This window comes from Triticum aestivum, chromosome 2D, assembly GCF_018294505.1.
Source record: "Triticum aestivum cultivar Chinese Spring chromosome 2D, IWGSC CS RefSeq v2.1, whole genome shotgun sequence".
In the NCBI taxonomy this organism is placed as follows: Eukaryota; Viridiplantae; Streptophyta; class Magnoliopsida; order Poales; family Poaceae; genus Triticum; species Triticum aestivum.
Genome location: NC_057799.1, coordinates 44892539 through 44913233, shown reverse-complemented (window position 1 = coordinate 44913233; position 20695 = coordinate 44892539). Strand labels below are relative to the sequence as shown.

Here is a 20695-nt window from a genome sequence, read left to right as displayed (position 1 = left end):
GAGGCCTGCGCCGGGCCGCCCCGGTGCCGGACCCCTCCCCGCGGCCCTGCGCCGCCCTGCCCTCCTTCCTGCGGCCCCGCCCCACCGGCCGCCCTCGCCCTCCACTGGCGATCCCCTGCAGGTTTGTTCTTCCCCCTTTTTTTAGTTTAGTGTTTTTAGTTTCTTTTAGTTTAGTTTCTGTTTTAGTTTTAGTTTTAGTTTTAGTTTTAGTTTAGTTTTATTTTCAGTTTAGTTTTAGTTTTAGTTTTAGTTTATTTTATTTTAGATTAGTTTTAGTTTTAGTTTAGAAGAAGAGGAGGAGTAGAAGGAGGAGGAGGAGGGAGGAAGAGGAGGAGGGAGAAGAAGAAAGAAGAAGAAGAAGAAGAAGAAGAAGAAGAAGAAGAAGAAGAAAAAGAAAAAGAAGAGAAGAAGGAAAGGAAAAAAGAGGGCGCCCGGGGACGAGCGGGTTAGGGGTTCCTCGGTGTCGATGGAACCCTAAATATCAAGTATCGTCGGTGCAAGATACATGTGGCCGTCGGTGTCGAATACTACATCCATGTCCCACAAGTGACGCCGACTTCCGGCGTCCCAAAGCAACTGTTCTCGGCGTCGATGGCGGTCGAACACCATTGCGAATTTGTCTGGCAGCCTCTGCGATGACGATTAAAAGGCAAGTGTTGAAACTTGAAACACCCAAACTGACTCAAGTCGGTTTGGTTGTTTGAAATTTCAAAACTTGGCTTTAATCCTCATCGCAGAGGCTGCGAGACAAATTCGCCAAGGTGTTCGACCGTCATCGGCCACCGGAACTATTGTTGCGGGACGCCGGGCGCCGGCTTCACTTGTGGGATGTGGATCTAGTGTTCAACACCGAGCGCCACATGTATCTCGCACCGATGATACTTTCTATTTAGGGTTCCATCGACGCCAAGGACCCCCTAACCCGCTCATTCTGTTGTAAAAATTTAGTTAGGTCGACGGAAGAAACAAAATTGCAGATAGTGCGGCCGCGGTTGAGACCCTTCGGGCTGAATTTGCCCGAGCCAAGGAGCATGCCAGGGTGAGTAACCTGGCTGCCAGGAAGGCAGCTGAGGAGTTAAAGGCCGAGCAGACTGCTCGGCGCCAGTGTGAGGAGAGAATATCCTCCATAGAGCGGGATCTAAAGGATACCGCTGGCAAATGCCGAACCCTCGAAGAGGAGAACAAGGCCAAAGTGGACGAACTCGAGAAGGCCTTACAAGAGGCGAGAGGAGCACGATCCGAGTCTAGAGCCGCTCGGGAGGAGATCCGGCAAGCTGGGGAGATAGCGGCCGGTAAGCCTTTCTTGTTATAGACTAAATTCGGCGATCCGAAGTATGCCCCGCTTAATCAAATGTGGAGTTCTCCAGACGCATTCTTGGACTTGCCGAAGAGTGTCTCTGATACGACGCGGTTTTTCCAAGCGAAAGAAGGGCATGCAACGGAGAAGCTTTTCTGGTAGCAATTCAGCATGCCAAAGCGTCCGCTGTTGCTGAACGAATAGATGGCCCAGTGGGCCAAGCTCCACAAGATATCCGGATCTGCCATGAAGGACGTCGTGGTCCGGCTGTGGCCGACTGAGCCAATTCCGAATAGCTATTTCGGTTTGGTGCAGCGACTTGTGTGTGCGGTGCCGCGTATCGCCGTTAAGCGGTCAACATGCATTGAGGGTGCACGGATGGCCTTTGCCCGTGTCAAGACATACTGGGCGAAGATGAAGGCCACCGATATTGCAGCAAAGAGTCCACCCGGGGGCAAGGACAAACACACGCCGGCATTATTTTGAAGATGTCCTAGAGGGCGCCCGCTTGATAGAGGGTCGGTGCTCGAAGGATATGATATTCGAGTGAATGTACCAAAATTGTAAAAACAATATTATGATATATTAAGGCTATGTTTTTTATACTTTTGCTTGAAAGTTTTGGCTCCTCCTGTGCGGCCGTTTTCTATATAATCTGAAAGTTTACCACTCGTCGGCTTCAGCCCCCTCGCATATAATACGGGGGTGTTCAGAAAAGCACTTGATCACTCTTGCTCCAATGTCTTGGTCCGTGAAGGAGGTGTCAATGCAGCGAACTAGTCAATCGGACTATAGGGCTTTAACACTTTCACTTAGCCATAGGAGTTTGACGGTGGGGCTACGATATAGCTCCTAGTATGTACGTGGCTATCCGAATACGGTGCGCTACATAGGTGACCAGAAGAACGGTCCTTCGTGTAATATGGAAGGAATCACGAAAGATTCTGATAACTCATCGAGTGGTTGACCAGCTCTCGCCGCATCATGACAGTTAGTTTTTGGCTTTCTCTACTGAGGTGCTCATCCGGATAAATTAGGACACAGTCGCAGTAGTTCTCTCTTTACTACCCTAGCCGATAGGACGGAACGTAAGGTAGTAAGCACAGGAGCCGGGCAACCCAACTATTGACCAAAGACATGATTCAGAGCTGATGCATATAAGGCCAAACTCGTGACGCCGAAGTGTGCTATAAAGCTGTTCGGACTTGTCGGCAACTCATTTGTTCCCATATCGAGCCCCTGGCAATTTGTGCCGAGGTGCGTGTGTGAAACAACCGAAGAAGCAAAATTCAGTTCTTTAGAAAAAGTGAATGCTGGATACGGAATATGTTAACTGGAACCTTATTGGTATGTCGATTGCCATTTTACAAATAATAATGCCACGACCCAGGCTATTTGACATGCCGGTTGTCGAAGGCTGAGGCAAAAGGCACTTTACAGGCTCGAAAATAGAGAGAGAGAGAGAGAGAGAGAGAGAGAGAGCGGTCTGCACAAAATTATTTGGACCTCCTATCGCATGTCTGCGCCGCCTTGCCCCGGTGAAAGGATTGCTATAATAGGAATAACCTTTGGGTAAGTGCATGAAGCCGAACTCCGAAAGAGTCCGCGGGATGACCAATATTTTGAGTCACCCGTGATAAAATAAAAAGAAATAGTTAGAAAGGAAAATGAGGAAATGGTAGTGCTTGTAGGCTTGCCCGTATCGTGCCTCCGCCGATGACCAGGGTATTTTAAGTACATAATTATGCATGCGCGGTATAAACTCGCGTGATTGTGAGGCGAACGACGGAGGTCGAACTGCTAATCCAGCTCTGAGATAGATCGGTTCCATTTAATGGATAACAGCGGCTTAATGGCCGATGAGTTGTGCGGCTTAACGGGCCCGCTTTGTACCTCGGCTGTAATAACCATAGTACGATCTTCTGTACGGAGGGAGTGTTTTGTATTTCTATTTATTGTTATGATGTCGCGTGGACCGGACATTTTAATTTTTGCGAAGGCGTAGAGTGGGACCGCATTAAAATGAGCCAAAGCGGTATGCCCCAGAAGTGCATGGTAGCCACTGTGGAATGGGGCAATATCAAAGGTCAAGCCCTCGCTTCGGAAGTTGTTTGGCGAACCGAAAACGACTTCCAGTGTGATGGAGCCCGTGCAGTGAGCTTCTACGCCGGGTACTGCTCCCTTGAGGATGGTTGTTGTGGGTCTGATTCTAGAAGGATCAATGCCCATTTTGTGGACGGTGTCTTGGTAGAGTAGATTAAGGCTACTGCCGCCGTCCATAAGGACTTTCGTGAGATGGAACCCATCGATAATTGGATCGATGAGCAGAGCTGCCGAACCTTCGGGACGGATATGACTAAATTTTGGGGGAACCCGCTCTATGGCGCATGCGTCCCGTAGTGCACGTGTGTGTTCCCCTGTAGGGGTGTGCGTCACATATACCATGTTTACGGTTTTCACTTCGGGGGGAAATTGCTTCTGAACCCCGGTATTTGGCTGGCGAGTCTCTTCGTCATCGCTGTCACTGGGCGGCCCCTTCTCCTTGTGTTCGGCATTAAGCTTGCCGGCTTGTTTGAAGACCCAGCATCTTCTGTTAGTGTGAGTAGCTGGTTTATCGGGGGTGCCATGAATCTGGCAGGGCCGATCCAATATCTTGTCAAGATCGGATGGTCCGTCTCTATTCGCCGTGGATGGCTTTTTCCGTTGACCGGGTTTGGAGCTGCTGAATCCGGCGTTGACCGCTGTGTCTTGCGTTATTTCATTACTATTACGACGCTTGTGTTTATTGCGTCGTGGCTTACCGTTGCCGTCCCGGACTTTGGAAGTGCCCGGATCGCTGGCCCTGTTGCTGCTACGACCGAGCCAGCTGTCTTCTCCCGCGCAAAAGCGGGTCATTAGAGCGGTAAGGGCTGCCATGGATTTTGGTTTTTCTTGACCGAGGTGGCGGGCGAGCCATTCATCCCGGACGCTGTGCTTGAAGGCCGCGAGGGCTTCGGCGTCCGGACAATCGACAATTTGGTTCTTTTTAATTAAGAACCTATTCTAGAGCTTTCTGGCTGACTCTCCAGGCTGCTCGATGATGTGACTTAAGTCATCGGCATCTGGTGGCCGGACATATGACCTTGGAAGTTATCGCAAAAGGCGTCTTCCAGGTCTTCCCAGCTGTCGACGGAGTTCTCTGGAAGGCTGTTTAGCCAGTGCCGAGCTAGTCCCTTTAGTTTTAATGAGAGGTATTTAATGGCGTGGAGATCATCACCGCGGGCCATGTGGATATGGAGAAGAAAGTCCTCAATCCATATCGTGGGATCTGTTGTTCCATCGTATGATTCGATATTCATGGTTTAAACCCTTCTGGGAATTCGTGCTCCATTAGTTCGTCGGTGAAGCGGAGTGGGTGTGCGGCGCCTCTATATCGGGCCGCATCACGACGTAGCTCGGATGGAGTCCGTCTGCGGTTCTCGGCCCGGGCGTGAGTACGATTATTGCGTCCGGCTAGGTAGCCGTTGTCGCGTCCCCGTGATCCATAGATCGATCTGTTCTGACCTGCTCTACTGTCCAAGTCCTGCCGCAGGTCATATGTACGTCCTCGAGCTGTTTTATCTCTGCCTTTACGGTGAGATGGGGCGGGCTGGTGTTTGGCTTGAGTTGCCGCTTTGTCCCGAGCACGTAGTGGTCGGTCAGCCGCATTGTGCGATGATGGTACGGGCTCCAGCGCCTCACCATCGAACTGAGGTAGCAATTTGCGCTTCGGGTAACTTTTGGCTGGGCGTTTAAGGCCATATTCCTCGGCTGCCAGGACATCATTCCATCTATCGTTGAGCAGATCTTGATCAGCTTGAAGCTGCTGCTGCTTCTTTTTCAAGCTCCTTGCAGTGGCTATTAGCCGGCGCTTAAAGCGCTCCTGCTCGAGAGGTTCCTCCGGCACAATAAAATCCTCGGTGCCGAGGCTCACCTCATCCTCGGAGGGCGGAAGATAATTATGTCCTCCGAGTCTTCGTTTATGTCCTGTTTATCAGGGCTAACTTGCCCATCTTCCCGATCGTCCAGTTCGGCAGTTTGCTCGTCGGGGTCTTCTCTGTCTTCGGCACCGTCCGGAGTGTTATCGTCTCCTGTGCCGGTATTGCTGTCTTTTCTGCGGCGTGACTTGGAGAGGTGCCGCTGACGTCGGCGCTTTGGTTGTATCTCAGGTTCATCCTCGACTGGATCTTCCTTGTCACCGCCGCTATTCTCTTTGGGTGTATCCACCATGTATACGTCGTATGAGGAGGTGGCCGTCCAACGTCCGGTAAACGGCGGGTTTTCGGCCTACTCCTCTCCGGCATAGTCGTCCATGCCGTCGATGTCTTCTGAGCCGTAGTCAAGCATGTCAGTTAAGTCTTCGACAGAGGCTATAAAGTGGGAGGTGGGTGGGAAGCAAAATTCTCCGTCATCAGCCCCCAGCTCAAACCGGATATAATTCGGCTGTGAGTCCCCTCGTAAGGAGAGGGTTTTTAATGAGTTTAGCACATCACCTAAAGGTGAGTGCCGGAAGATGTCCGTGACGCCGAATTCGACGATCGGCGCCTGGCTTCATGGCCGCGGATGTAGGTGGTTCGGAACTTGTGGCTGGAGATGAATCCGAGGTTCCAATGACGCAGATCCCGCTCGAGGTTGGGTCTGTGTGCGGCTCCAACGCCGCTGAATCTGCGGCCTCCGTGGTGGGGTTGAGCTCCTCGTCCTCGGATGGCGCAATCTTCTCTGGATCTAGGGCCGGAGCACTTACAGGTGCTATGTCCTGGGTATGGTCCGATGGCAGATTTAGGTCATGCTCATCGCGGTGGCAGGGAGCGGCTGCCATGGTCTCGAATCCGTCGAAGATCAAGTCTCCGCGGATATCGGCGACGTAGTTCAAGCTTCCAAATCTGACCTGATGGCCAGGGGCGTAGCTGTCGATCTTCTCTAAGTGGCCAAGCGAGTTGGCCCGCAGTGCGATGCCGCCGAACACGAAGACCTGTCCGAGGAGGAAGACTTCCCATGGACTGCATCGTTACAGATGATTGAAGGATCCATCGAACCTTTTAGCGACGACGCAGCGGAACTCTCAATGAAAGCACCAATGTCGGTGTCAAAACTAGCGGATCTCGGGTAGGGGGTCCCGAACTGTGCGTCTAAGGTCGATGGTAACAGGAGACGGGGGACACAATGTTTACCCAGGTTCGAGCCCTCTCTATGGAGGTAATACCCTACTTCCTGCTTGATTGATCTTGATGAATATGCGTATTACAAGAGTTGATCTACCACGAGATCGTAATGGCTAAAACCCTAGAAGTCTAGCCTGTATGACTACGATTATGATTCTGCCTATGGACTAAACCCTCCGGTTTATATAGACACCGGAGGGGACTATGGTTTACACAAAGTCGGTTAGAGAGAAAAGAATCTTAATATCCGATGCCAAGCTTGCCATCCACGCCAAGGAGAGTCCCATCCGGACACGGGAGAGAGTCTTCGGTCTTGTATCCTCATAGCCCATTAGTCCGGCCCACGTACTATAGTCCGGACGCCCGAGGACCCCTTAATCCAGGACTCCCTCATCGACCGCTTCGTCTACTCCGACAACCACGGGCGACCTCGGCCCCGTGCTGATTGGCGCCGCAACCGTCGTCGAGTCCTTCTCTGCTGTCCTCTTCGGCTTCTTTGACATGGCGTACAGCTCGTGCAGGTCCCTCGTCAATGCATGCCCGGTGCTGGCAACACCGATGCGTGCCTTTATCTACGACGTGTCCCCGGGCCTGGCAAGCCTGTTGTGGCGCTTCGTCAACTTCGTCTTCATCCGTCTACGCATGCCCGGTGCTGGCAACACCGGTGCGTGCCTTCGTCCACGATGTGTCCCCAGGCTTGGCAAACCCGCCGCGACGCGTCGTCAACAACATCTTCTTCCCGGTGCACCACTCCTTCGACACCACTGCGCCCATGCTAACTCGGCGCCACCTTGCGTCCGCGGCTCCACGGCGACTTCCTCGACACCGGCTACCCCGACTTGACATCGACCACGACATTCTTTGCACGGCTACCTCGACCATGGCTGCACCACCATAGGCTCTCGGCTACATCGACAAACGGCACAAAAGGCTACCGCCTGCTTGAGCAACCTCGTCGGTTTACACTCCAGCCATGACTCCGCGATGCATCGACCGTTACGACTGTGGGGGGTGTCCGTCAGCTTGCCTTCGGATTCCTCTCCAGTCTCACCGTCTGCGTCGCTACCGTTGCGACTGCGGGGGGATGTTGAGTATAAGGATTATTAGGAAGTATAGGATAGACTAGGATTTGGTCCTGCCTTGTCTTGTACTCCAAGTTGGTCTTTGTACTCCTATATATATGCCCACGAGGCTCAAGCAATCCATCATCAAAAACAATTCCACCAATCCTCTCTCTCCCTTCTAACATTGAGGACATTCCTAAGTGGGATGGCCGGCCCTCCCATCATGCATGGTCGTGGGCTTCGACAAGGGGACCCCCTCTCCCCACTTCTATTTGTAATCGTCATCGACCCACTCCAACAAATTCTTGAGCTTCCAACGAGAAAGAAGATTATTCACAAGATTCGTGGGAGGGGTGTCATGGTGCGGACTTTCCTTTACGCGGATGATGCGGCCGTGTTCATGGCTCCAATCAAAAGAGATATTGAAAATTTTGTTGTCATTTTGGAGGGTTTCAGGGAGGTGACTGGTCTTTGTACAAACTTCCATGAGAGTTTGGTTGTGCCCATCCGTTGCAACTACCTAAACTTGGGGCATACACTTCAAAAATTACCGCTAGCTAGAGCATCTTTCCCGATGCGATATTTCCTTTATCGGTTTGGCAACTCAAGCAAGGGCATCTTCGATTCCTTGTGGACAAGGTTGGAAACAGATTGTTTACTTACGAGGGCAAGAACATTCCAGTAAAAAAACGAGGGCAAGAACATCACCACCATCGGTCATACAACCCACCCTTGTCAAGTCCACAACTACCTCCCTTGCGGTCTACTTCATCACATCGTTTGTCATTCCGTCATCTATAGTTCCGAATGTCAATAAGCTTGAAAGGGCTTTTCTATGGTCCGGCTCGGATAAGACGGCGGGGGAAAATGCAAAGTAAACTGGGAGGTGGTTTGCCATCCACGTGAGTAAGGTGGACTAGGATCTCAGCACGGACATTTCGTTCGCGCCTTGCGCTGGAGATGGCCTTGATATGAATGGAAGGAACCAAACAAGATGTGGGTGGGGATGGGAAACCCATGTGATGAGGAGGATCTAAACTTTTTCATGCTTCCACAACTACCATTGGGAATGGGGCGAGGACTCCATTTTGGGACTCTCCTTGGCTTCTTGAGCACAAGCCTAAGGAAATTGCTCCGCTAATTTTTAACGCCTCCTCGAGAAATAATTGGAAGGTGCATGAGGCCCTAAAGAACAACACGTGGATTGTCAAGATCAGTCTTTCTATCGTTGCGTTAATTGAACACATCCGACAATTCTTCACCCTTTGGATACTTCTCCGTGAGGTGCACCTTGATGAGTCCACCGAGGATGACATTGTGTGGATGCATACGACTAGTGGGCTCTATTCGGCCTCCTCCACTTACAAGACACAATTCCTTGGCATGACCTTTTGTCCATTGGACCAAATGGTTCGGAAGGCTTAGGCTCTGCCAAAGGTTAAGTTCTTTGCAAGGCTGGCTATTTAAGACCGAATTTAAACCGCCCATAGGTTGGAAAAGCGAGGATGGACAAATTGTGGACTTTGTCCTCTATGCAAGAGAGTACAAGAGTGCGGCACACACCTATTTTTTAAATGCGGTTACACCTTGAGGCTTTGGGGTTTGGTCATGGAAAAGCTTGGGGTTGAGGATTTGGGAGTGGCCTATTGACATTCGGAGGGCTCCGTAAAGGATTGGTGGCAAGTAGAACCGGCCCCGGAACCATCGGGAGGAAGGCCATGGCTTCGCTTACCATGCTTGTATCGTGGATCATATGGAATGCGAGGAGCGCAAGGATTTTCCGCAACAAAAGTGCGCCACCAACAATTTTGCTAATAACATCATGACCGAGGCAAATCTTTGGGTCACCGCCAGAGCGAGGAAGTTAGGGTCAATCGTGTAGCGAGAATAATAATTCATGCCCTGATTGGGTGGTATGTAACGAACTCTATCCTCTTCTTAATTAATGGACGAGGCAAATCTTTTGCCTCCGTTTAAAAAAACAATGTACCACACATCATCTTTCAAAACAAAAACAATGTACCGCGCATCGCAAAGCTGGGCCCGGGCACCTAGGGCTCAGGTTCAAGGTGTGGCTTTTCTTTTTAGCTACCATTTACCTATGTTTTTGTATAGTCCAGGACTAGTTCCACTACACCTAACGCCAAGCGAGCGCTATTTCTCGCATTAAGCGAGACGGAAGGTAACTCTCGCAGCGAGCAACTACCACATCAGGTCGGCCCATTAACACAATTTTCGAGTAAGAAATGAAGCACTCAAGAGGGATCGATCCTGGGACCTCCATGTTCCTTCGAGGCACAACCGGCCACTGCGCCAGCATCTTCTTCGTGTACAATACGTGGTCGCGACTTACTAGAAGAAGGAACACGAGCCGACTTTTCACACTGGTCCACCTTCTTTTTCCTATTTTTACTAGGGTTTTTCTTTTCTTTTCTTTTTCAAATTTTATTCGATTTTCTCCTGTTTTCTTTTATTTTCCCCATTTCCTTTTGTTTTTGTTTGCTTTTCTTTTTTTTTTCTCAATTTTTCTTTTTCTTTTTGTTTCGTCCATTGTTTTTATCCCTTTTCTTTTCTTACACATTTTTCTTGTTTCATTCTATGGTTTTTTGTTACTTTCTTGGCTTTCAATGCTTTTTTAGTTTCCTTTTTTTCTTTTTTCTTCTCCAGTTTTTTGTTTTGTTTTCATTCTTTTGCATTTCTTCTTCCGTTTTATTTCTTATTTTCCTTTTTCTTGGGTTTATTTTTTCTAAGTTTTTATTTTTTTGTTTTCATTCTATATATTTTGTATATGTCAATAATATTTTTAATACACTTTTAACATTTTTCTAATACAAATTTAACAACTTTTAATACATGGTCAACCTTTTTTCTATACACATTTTAAACATTTTTTCAAATGCTTGATTAGCATTTTTCAAATACAAGATTAACATGTTTGAACTCATGCTCATCATTTTTCCTATACACACTTTTTAAACGTTTTCAATCGCTTGACTAACTCTTTTCAACTACTAGATTAACATTTTGTAACACATGGTCAATATTTTCTCTATGCACATTTAACATTTTTTCAATGGTTGATTAACATTTTCTAAATGCAATATTAACTTTTTTTAACACATGGTCAACATTTTTTCTATACACATTTAACATTTTCCAAATGCTTGATTGACATTTTTCAAACACTTGTTCAACATTTTTTTCAAATGCTTGATTAACATTTTTTTATATACATGATCAGGAAATTTATTCATTTTTTCAATACATGGTCAACATTTTTTTCATACACATTTAATATTGTTTAAATGCTTGATCAACATTTTTCAAATACTTGTTAAACATTTATTTCAAATGCTTGATTCACATTCATCATTTTTTGATAAGTGATTGACATTTTTTGTATACACGTTCAACATTGTCTGAACGGTTGTTCAACATTTTTTAAATACTTATTCAAAATTTTTAATACTTATTATACTTTTTACAAGTACTTATTCAACAATTTCAAATACCTATTTACCATTGTTTTAAATGCTTGATTAATATTTTTATATACATGATAAAGAAATTTCATCATTTTTTAATACATGGTCAACATATTTTGTGTATTCAACATTTTTCAAAGCATGATTGACATTTTTAAATATTATTTGAAGTAAAAATTAATATATATGTTTAGAATATTTAAAAGTGTAAATAAAAGAAAAAATGGAAATAAAAAATGCAACATGAAAAAAATACAGAAAAGAAAAAGCCGCCGCCAATTGGGCCGGGCCATATCCTCGTGCGCTTCAGCGAGTCCGAAGACTCGACTCGCTAAACGCGAGAGCAGCGCCCCTAACGCCAGGGCCCAACCTAATTGAGCTTGCGTGCACGCACCGTTGGGACCGACCCATGAGAAGCGAGCTACTCCTGGCAGTGCGCCACTGGCAACTTCATCCCGCTGCCCGCTCCATTGCCCCCCACTGGCAACTTCATCCCGCTGACCTTTCCTTGCCCGACTTTTGACCACAACTAGCGGTTGGGGCGCGCCATGGTGCGCCTCCTAAGCGGGACCTCTGCGCACTTGTCTTGCTCAAGCACCGTCGTAGTGACTGGCCGCCGCCTGGGGCTTGTGCACGGGCGCCGCCATGCCGCAGCTACAGGAGGACTGCCGTGGGTCAAGCCCGGGGCGGAAGAGCATCGGTGGCGCAGTTCGGCGAACATGATGGGGCAGCGATGGAGTTATCTTCTCCATCATCGACCGGCTCTGCCCTAGTGTACGTCCTGTAGGGGCGCGATCGACGCTTATGTCACCGACGGATAGACACCGCTTCGGACTGGGAGGCGGCGCCGCCGGCCTGCGACGCCAGCCCCAACCAACTCGGCACTGGTGCCGCCGGAGGCGGAGGCGGAGTCCATGATCCTGGTCTCCGGCCCCCGCGTTGCCGTATCCGGTCTGAGGCACGTCGGCTGCCGCGCAGGTGGGGCTCTCCTTCTCCTTCCCTTCCCTTCCCCGCGGCCGTAGCGCCGGCTCGGATTGATAAACCGTGGGGATTGTACTTCCCCCAAATCTCATTTCTGTCAGTAGATTCAGGTTTTCAGAGTTAACCTTGGCCCCTCCCCTGCTTGAGAAAGGCCAAGCCTGCCTTCCTTAGCTCATTCCACATGGTATGGCTAGGCTATTATTCCCTGCTAAGAAAACCTTCATCTTATAATGTCTTTGTTAGCTCTATCTGAAAATTTTCTTATTAACCTCTCGGTGCCCGTGTTCTCAAGCAGGTGAATGTATCTTGTTCGTCAATGCCGGCGGGTGTGCCATTGAAGGCGATGACCCCTCTGCAAAGTTTTCCAGTGATTGTTTGTTTAAAGGCGGGGACATCTGAGAGCATAGTTGAAGGCGTCGACTATCCGTCGCTGTACAGCTCGGCACACTACTGCGATTTCAGCTACAAATTCGATGGTCTTGCCCCTGGAGACTATTATCTGGATCTGCATTTTGCTGAGATAGTGGACACGGATGGGCCAAAAGGAATCAGATCATTTGATGTGCTCGTGCAAGAAGACGAGGCAAACTTACTGACTTGTCTGTCTCTTTAAATTTCTTTGCATGGTTTCCTTATCCACATTTGGCTCAAACAGTCTGCCTTTTCTGTTCACAGATTTTGTCTGCTGGATGTCTTCGTGGTAGTTTGGAGCTAACAGGCCCCTTCAGGTGCTTGACATTAGGGCTTTTATTGGGAGTAAGAGCAATGGTGCTATCATCACCCAGTAGTGGCCGTGGAGTTCGCGTGGGCGACGCGGCAGCCGCGGTGTGCTTGGTGGAGGGAGGCTCATCTCTTCTGTATCGTCAACGAGGCGTGGTGGTGGTCCCTGCGTGGCGATGGCGTTGGCCGACCGCGCGAGAGTGGTGGTGATTTGTGCATCCTCAGCTCTCGGGTCAAAATCTCCGGACGAAAGTCAAGATCCTGGTTGGATCAGGTGGCGGCGTCGTCTCCAACGTTGTTTTCCCTCTTTGGGGCGCCGTCTAGGAGATCTTGGTCCCATTTGTGCTTCCTGCAGGCTGGACGTGCACGGCATCGTGGTCGGCTGGTGCCTGACCGGCGGTGAAGTTGGTGTGGCGTTGCGACGCGTGTGGCAACGACAATGGTGGCGAGCAGAACCGACTCGCGGCTTGTCCTTCTGTTGTCGACGGTCCGGCGTGCTTATGGGTGTGCCCATACTGGTTTCTGGCTGTGACAGAGAAGTCCGAGCTGCGAGAGGCGGGGCCACTGCGCCAACGATGACTCCATGAGGGCGGTTTTCAGTGGACGGTGCTCTCCGAATGTTGCGCTGGACTAGGTCAGTGCGAGGCTTGCAACTTTTCCTGTGATGCTTGTCAGCAAAATCGGAGCTGCCATGTCCTCGACGTTGCGGTCGACTGTTTGGTGTTGTTGTGGCCAAGTCCGTGTGGGGTTTGTATCACGTTTTTGCCTGGTTTTCCTTTAATTAACCGGGCAACTCTCTTCTTCTTAATCAATGAAAATGGCAAATCTTTTGCCTCATTTCAAAAAATAAGTTATGGTGCTATCATCAACTTCAAGGGTGTAAGGGGGAACCCATGGTTTGTGGCATCTGCATTCGGAAAGCCCCACCAACACCAGGTACTTTGTTTATTTTAGATGCAATGTGCTCATTCGCGAGCTTGCATTCCCACCGATAATCTTTGCGTTGAACGTGCAGCGGCAAAGTTAGGTACACCTGGGAGTGGCTTATGCAAAAAATGTTAACTGATGTTCAGATTTCGTCACCTATTCACGTCAGTTTCACAAACTATTTTTCCAACATATCTCATGTAATCCTGATATATGATCAATGTACAAAAATTGCAGGAAAGGACAGCTAAACTGATCCCAAAGTACGAGAAACAAATTGAGGAGCTAACCAGCCAATGCACCATGAAGGCCGTGGTCTTTAGTAGAATCTACCAATCAGGAACTTGTCAGGCTTAGGATGCAGCTTCACCAAAAGCTTTGCAAAGTGATAATTTTGGTAAGTACAAACTAATGCATTAAGCATCGCCCTGTCCTAGTTTTTTATATATATGTATCATTGCTCTAACATATAACACAATAACTTGCACAACAAGTTCTTGACAAACGAACAGACCAACGAAGAGAAGTTTCTCAGAACTACGAAAATGACAAGAAACTATGGGCTGCTGCTGTAAAACATGGTCCACACTGACGATGATATAAATATGGAGGTTGTTCGCCCAGAGAAATCCCGAATGCGAATCTAAATATATAGACATGTTATTAAAGAAAAGAAACGCAAAACTGTAGACATTCAAGTGAAGATAATCAGAAATTACCGGCTCAGACTCCAAAACGAGAATCTTGTTTGCTCTTTTAATGTTCACGGCTGAGTTGTCCTGATATGTTAAAAGTAAAATTTAGAACATCACAATTTTCTTATGAACTAAAGTAAAATCCATGCATGAAAACGCAAAGATACCTTACTAAGCGAACACTTACATTTCTTCAAAACAAGGAGGGTGGCAGATTGTGTGGAAAATAACACATACCTTTGTACTGATCGTCACCGTTAGCGCATCTGCCTCTTCAGTAAACAATGAACTTTTGCCATTAGATTTGAGAGAATCAGAATGCCTAGGTGAGAACCAAGAAACCAATTAAGTTATGAGACAAATAATATGGACAATCAGGGCAAGCCAAAAATTGGAGCATAGCTAAACCAGACAGCTATGCATATTTAACGATTGGTAGGCCTAACTTTAGGTGCATCATTACATTCATATATTGCATTGCTATAATCCCACTTCCTATCCATCCACCAGCCCAAGGTATAAATGCAACATGCCAAATGCAATACCAGTTTTCTTGGTCTGAACTTGCTGCGTGATGTAATGCATTCCCTTAAAAATAGTTTAAATCAGATTACATCCAAGCTTCATGTACCCGTTCCCCGCTCCTTCCACTGCCAATCGGTACAGCTTCACTTTCGCACGGACACAAGAAGAAGCCTCCGTCCTATAAATTAAAACATCGGGTCATAATTTGTCTGCATGGTTCTTTGCTACATCACATTCATCAGAGCAGGATATATAGTTATATACGTCACTTCACAAAGTTTCCTTTTCATAAATTAAAAACAAGATACTTCAGACACAATAATGCATATTGTATTGAAAATCCATGTGCAAAAAAAATATGGCATATAGCTAGCAAAGAATAGAAAAAATCATTACCCCAAAAAACAGACAAGTGGCGCTCCAGACATGACAATAGCGAAGTATCCACTTTCAGAGATTTCTAAAGCTTGCGAGATATACTCAGCCAAATCTGTTACTATCTCATCTGAACTCTCAAAAATCCTTATTTCAGTATTGAGTTTTGGTTAATAAGGCAGCTATTTTCCTGTCCACTGTTTGCTCTGGCCTAGAACTCTATCATTCTTGCTAGACCAAATAATCCCGCGCAAAAAGCACCAGTATATTACAAACAAGAACGCCCGAAGTGACCCAACTCGTGGACAGAACATTAGAATTTAAGAAAACTTCAACATAGTGATAACATCTAGTAATACATCTCTAGTAGTAGTTACAGATGTCACACATCAAATGCGAAAGTTATTCAGCGAACCTCTATAGCTTGGTTCTCCGCCATGCGCTGGTCCATGTTGAGTGCTAGCAGCGTCTCCAGCTGCATCAGAGGCGGGGCCATCTCCCCATCGACCATCTCCGCCGCCAAAATGTTGTTGTAAATTCAGATAAAGAAAATTAATGCAAGGAGAGAAACTTAGATCATACTGGGTTTATTTCATCCCTAAAAGCTTATGATACTGTTCACATATATGTATGCTCAGATGTAGTAACAAAGATGAATAATTTCAGCCCTTAAGCCCTAATAAATGCAGCAAAAGATTCACTATTTTTTTAATGCATAGGAATCCAAAAAAAAAAAGACTTGAACAGACAGAAAATAGTAAATTGTAACTGCTTCAAGGTGGAAACTATGAATGCCATTATCGTGTTGTAACCTCTAAAATGAGTTTGGATCTCCCTGAAGCACGGTTTCTCAGTTATACGAGCCTGATCGAGCTAGTTGTGCACTAAGAAAATGTATAAAACAAAGATAAGTGCAAATGTACATACAAACATGTAGCCGATATAAAGAGAAAATGAAGGCACCTCTTTGGAGACATGGAAACGATGAACAATAGCACCAAAGCATCGCCCTTGTAAATCACTGACACTACAAAGTACTCTGTACCAGAAAAAAAAGGCATAACCAGTGGTTAAAAGTAGGAGAGTTACAGGCTAAAATCAGTAGCAAACCTGTAGGCATTAACATGGAAACCTATAAAATATAATCTGTAGCTCATACGGGGATTATCAAACATGGACATTTTAACTCATCAAGAAAGTGAGACGGTAGAATCATACCTACCTACGTTTTTTCCATGGAAGCACAACATTACCAGCAAGATATATATCATGATATATGTTCAAACACCAACCATATATGACTGGTTGCAATCACACAAAACACCTCTCATATGCAATGAGTGACAAAAAGATCTCAATTCAAATGACATTAGAAACGGAATATCCAGAATGATAAAAATGCTAGTAGTAAAAAGGATAAAAGAGCAGGTGACCACTGTCAAGATTCCATGGCACTTAAAATCAAACTATGACATGGTTACATCCACTGATTTGCAAGAAAACCTTCGCAAGAAGATGGCTAGAATCTCATGTCTTGGATCTGTCACCCATAGCTCCTCCTATAGCTATTTCCGCACATCCACTGCAAGTATTGGTTCTGTCCACCATAGCTCTTCCTTCAGCTAGTTCACCACATCAACTGCACAAGGCCAACAAGAGAGCTTCCATCAGGACAGAACACAAGCATATCATGTTAATTATCTTGGATTGTAATACTGCCGCAAGAAATAAAAAAAAGGTGAGATTAGCCTTTGTTGGTGCAAAAGTAAATCACCTTGGGCATAGTTTATGGGAGACACGGCCATCAGCCGCAGAAGGGATAGATGATGCCACATAGATGCCCTGGTATTGAGGAATACTTCTATCTATTACAGATGTAACGACAGTACCAAGACCCGTACTACTATTGGGGAATAACAGAGAGTTGTAGGCTAGATAAAATGCCGCAGCAGTAACTCGTTTTAGCAAGCATAGGGAATATCCATGACAATATATAACTTGAAATAATAGAAGTATAGCTCTTTCAAACCAAAGATTTCTAGCCGCTTTCTCTAAAATATGTTATTTTCAGTGTAAGTGTTCAATAACGAATTTACTACTGTTGGTTAGGCTAAAGCACTACTTCAAGTTCCATCGATCAAAAAAATATGAACACAACACCAATGCATTAGCTCATATATATTTTCAGCAAACACAAATCGAGCAAGGCAATGAAAAGAAACCCAACCAGAGAACCTAGAGTTCCCTACAGGACAAAATACAACATGAAACACATGACGAATCAGTTAATACACATTTCGTCAAACAGGACAGGGGCAAGGTAATGAAGAAAAATCTCAGCTTGGGCAAGGTCAGTGGCGTTGTCCTGCTACTGCTAGTAGAGTAGCAGGGGAGAGATGATGAAAAGAGAGAGAAAGAGCTCACATGTTTCGCCGTTTCTACATGCAGCAACTTCCAGATCCCCTCCACCCGAGGTCCTTGTGGCGACTCAGGCACAGCAACGAGCCCCGTGCTAGTTCTCTAGAGTAGGAGAGAGTCTGTCAAGGAGGAGGGGAGGACGCATGGCTGGAGGTTGGCTAGGAGAGAGCCTCCTTGGACCTGGGCGACTGAGGAAGGAGGCGCCGGTGCAGCACCAGGGCCGCGCAGGTCGCCGCCGCCCAGACCGTGCACCACCGCCCGCTGGTCATCCAGATTGTGCCCGGCCGCGGGGCGGCCAGATCGGCACACGGTCGCCACGGCAAAGCAGACCGAAGACGGCGGGCAGAGTAGGGCAGGCTGAGTCGCAGGCGGCGGCGGCGTTTCTGGGGGAGAGGAGAGGAAGAAGGCTGCGTGTGAAGGAAGGCAGAAAGAATAGATTTTGGCATGACCCCTGATCTCCTTTTTCCTGTCCCACCCAATCGCTAAACGCGATAATTTTTGTCGTACCTCTGATGAGGTGGACATCGTCAGGAGGCGCTATTGTAGCGACTGTTAGAGCATCTCCGGCCGTTGGCCTTCAGGGCGCCTAGAATCGCCGTCTAGAAACAAACCGACACAAAAAAGCGTGGGGCGAGTTGGCCCTCAGTCGCCGCTCTTATGTTTTTTTAAAAAATTATTTCCGCCACAAACACGGCGCAAATTCAACCAAATTTCGGTGAGTTCATACATATTTAAAATATTTTACAAAAAATAAAAAAAGCGTCTAGGCCTGCCGTCTTCCTAGCCGCTCCTCGCCGCCCGTCGCCCTTGCAGCTCTACATGCCGAGGAGGCTGTAGAACCGCGTATAGTCGCCGCCGCCGTTGTCGTCGTCGTCGTCGTTGCCGCCTCCTCCTTCGCGGCCGCCGTCCCTGCTGCAGCCCTCTCCAGGTTGGCGCGGCGGGTTGGACGGTCCGAGGGCGTCCTTGTCCTCGTCGCTGTCGAGGATCACCACGCCGTGCTCGTCCTCGCGCCCACGCTTGCGGGCGGCTATCTCCTCCAGAGCCCTGCGCTGCCGGACCATCTCGTCGCGAAGGTAGTCGTCCCGCGCCCACTGTAGGGCGTCCTCGTCGGAGAAGCCGCGCCGGGCTATCTCCTCGTACTCCGTGGGGAGGCCGGGCTCCGGCTTCGGCCTGACGAGGACGAGGCGGCCAGAGGCGGGGGCGGAGTCGTCGATGCGGACGCTGGAGCTGCGGGTGCGCGCGCTGACAGGCGTGTCCTGGGGCTCCGGCTTGACGGGGCGGAGGCAAGGAGAGCCGGATGAGCGGCCGGACGAGGAGGAGGACGCCCCCGGGTCCATGCGCCTCGGCGTCCACGAGCTCCCACGCCGGCGAGAGAAGGACGGGGGAGCGGGGTACTCCAGCCTCGGCGTGTTGCCGCCCTCGATGTACTCGAGGACGGCCTCCAGCGTGCGCCCGGGCACGACGCCGTTGGTGGCCTCGAACTGCTCGGCGTGCCGGCGGCGGAAGTAGGGCTCCCACAGCGGGCTGTCGGGGATGTACCGTGGACCTTCCCTCGCCGCCCGCGGCAGAGAGGCGCGGATACGCGCGATCTCCGCACGCCGCGCCGCACCGGTGGGCGGTGGTGGCACCGGGACCCCGTCGGCGCTGATCCTCCACGCCCCGGGCACCCGCATGTCCGGCGGGACCGGGTACTCGGCCTCAAAGAGGAGCCGAGCTTCGTCCTTGTGAAGGTGGCGGCGGCCGAAGCCGTTCGCCGCCGCGCCGTCGCCTGGGAAGCACTCGGCCATGGTTGAACTGAAGACGGCGAGAGGAGAGGGAGAAATGGGGGAGAAACGGCGCGTCGGCGGTGGAGAGGCTGTGCGTCACCAGCGCGCTGGGGGTCGGCTTATATAGGCGGGGGCGCCGCGCGTACGCGTGGCCGCCGTGTGTACGCGTGGCAGGCGAGGGGACGCGCGTCGTCCGGTCTTCACCGCGCCGCCGGTGAGATTGGAGGAGGCTGACCGGCGCGGCAGCTTTGGCATTGACTAGCCATTGATTCGCCGCGAGAAACGAGGCGATGAGGACGACGAAGCGGCGAGAAGAGAGACGAGTCGCTGGCAAGGAGGGGCCGCGGCTATTTCGCGCCAAAACGATTCGCCCGGCACCCCCGGGCGTCCCCCAGCGCGTCGGGTTTGGCCTGGGTCCGCCAACACTGATTTCGGCCCAGGCCGGCGAAAATCGTGATCCTGGAAGCGCGACTGGGCCGTTTTTTCGGCGCCGGCGTGAAAAAATCGCCTCAGTAGGCCTTTCTGGGGGTGCGGCTGGAGATGCTCTTAATGTGTTTAGTTATGCCTACCATAAAATGTCTTGATATCCAATTTGGAACATTGAAAAGTATTGAAGCTTCGAAACCGTACACCTACCTTTTTTTGAAAACACCCATTTCACGAAACGCCCAGAATCCCCTCTCAACATGTGAGAGGTGGGCAACTTTAACGATAGTAGGTTAGATCGCATTTGTTGTTTGACTGCACGCTCGAGGAGTGCCTATGTATGGTTTATTGCGAGACAGAAGACCTTGCCTCAAGCACCCTGTTAGATGGGTGAGAGAGAGACATGCGCCTTGCACGATCTAGCACACATACACATATTTCTTTTGTATTTTCTCACCTTTTTTGGTTATTTATCGAAATGGTTATAAAAATATATGAAAAAAATCATTTAATAAAAATATCCGATGAATATTTACAAATTTCTTCGGCAAATTTTCATGAAATTTTTTGAGTTAGCATTTTTTTCTAATAAAATGTACGTAGAGCAGCATCGGTCTCACTTTTTTTTTGTGGGTGCATCGGTCTCGCAATAGGCCAGATGTAGCAATTGCGTTTTCCTAGGCGGTGCTTCTGGCTGCAAAATGGGCCCGTTTTCTCTGGCGTGGGCTCAGTCGGCGCACTGTACCATCAGGGCATCTTCAATAGATTGTATGTTAGTCTTGTTGGTAAAATGTTCATGTTATCAACCAACAAGCTATCATACAACTACTCCAATA

At 48.6% G+C, this 20695-nt stretch overlaps 1 long non-coding RNA gene across 4 annotated transcripts; it reads right to left on the bottom strand.

The window, feature by feature from the left end:
- Nucleotides 1–13835: 13835 nt before the first annotated feature.
- LOC123051434 (uncharacterized) lies at nucleotides 13836–18117 on the bottom strand. Of its 4 annotated transcripts, XR_006424135.1 has the most exons (9): nucleotides 17848–18117; nucleotides 17674–17769; nucleotides 17024–17091; nucleotides 16753–16888; nucleotides 15665–16288; nucleotides 14895–15052; nucleotides 14587–14671; nucleotides 14374–14433; nucleotides 13836–14297 (listed from the first exon to the last, which is right to left on the bottom strand). It is a non-coding gene; the product is annotated as an uncharacterized lncRNA (long non-coding RNA). The 4 variants fall into 4 exon arrangements; XR_006424133.1 differs by having other exon boundaries at nucleotides 17674–18117; XR_006424134.1 differs by lacking the exon at nucleotides 17024–17091 and having other exon boundaries at nucleotides 17848–18115.
- Nucleotides 18118–20695: the final 2578 nt, after the last annotated feature.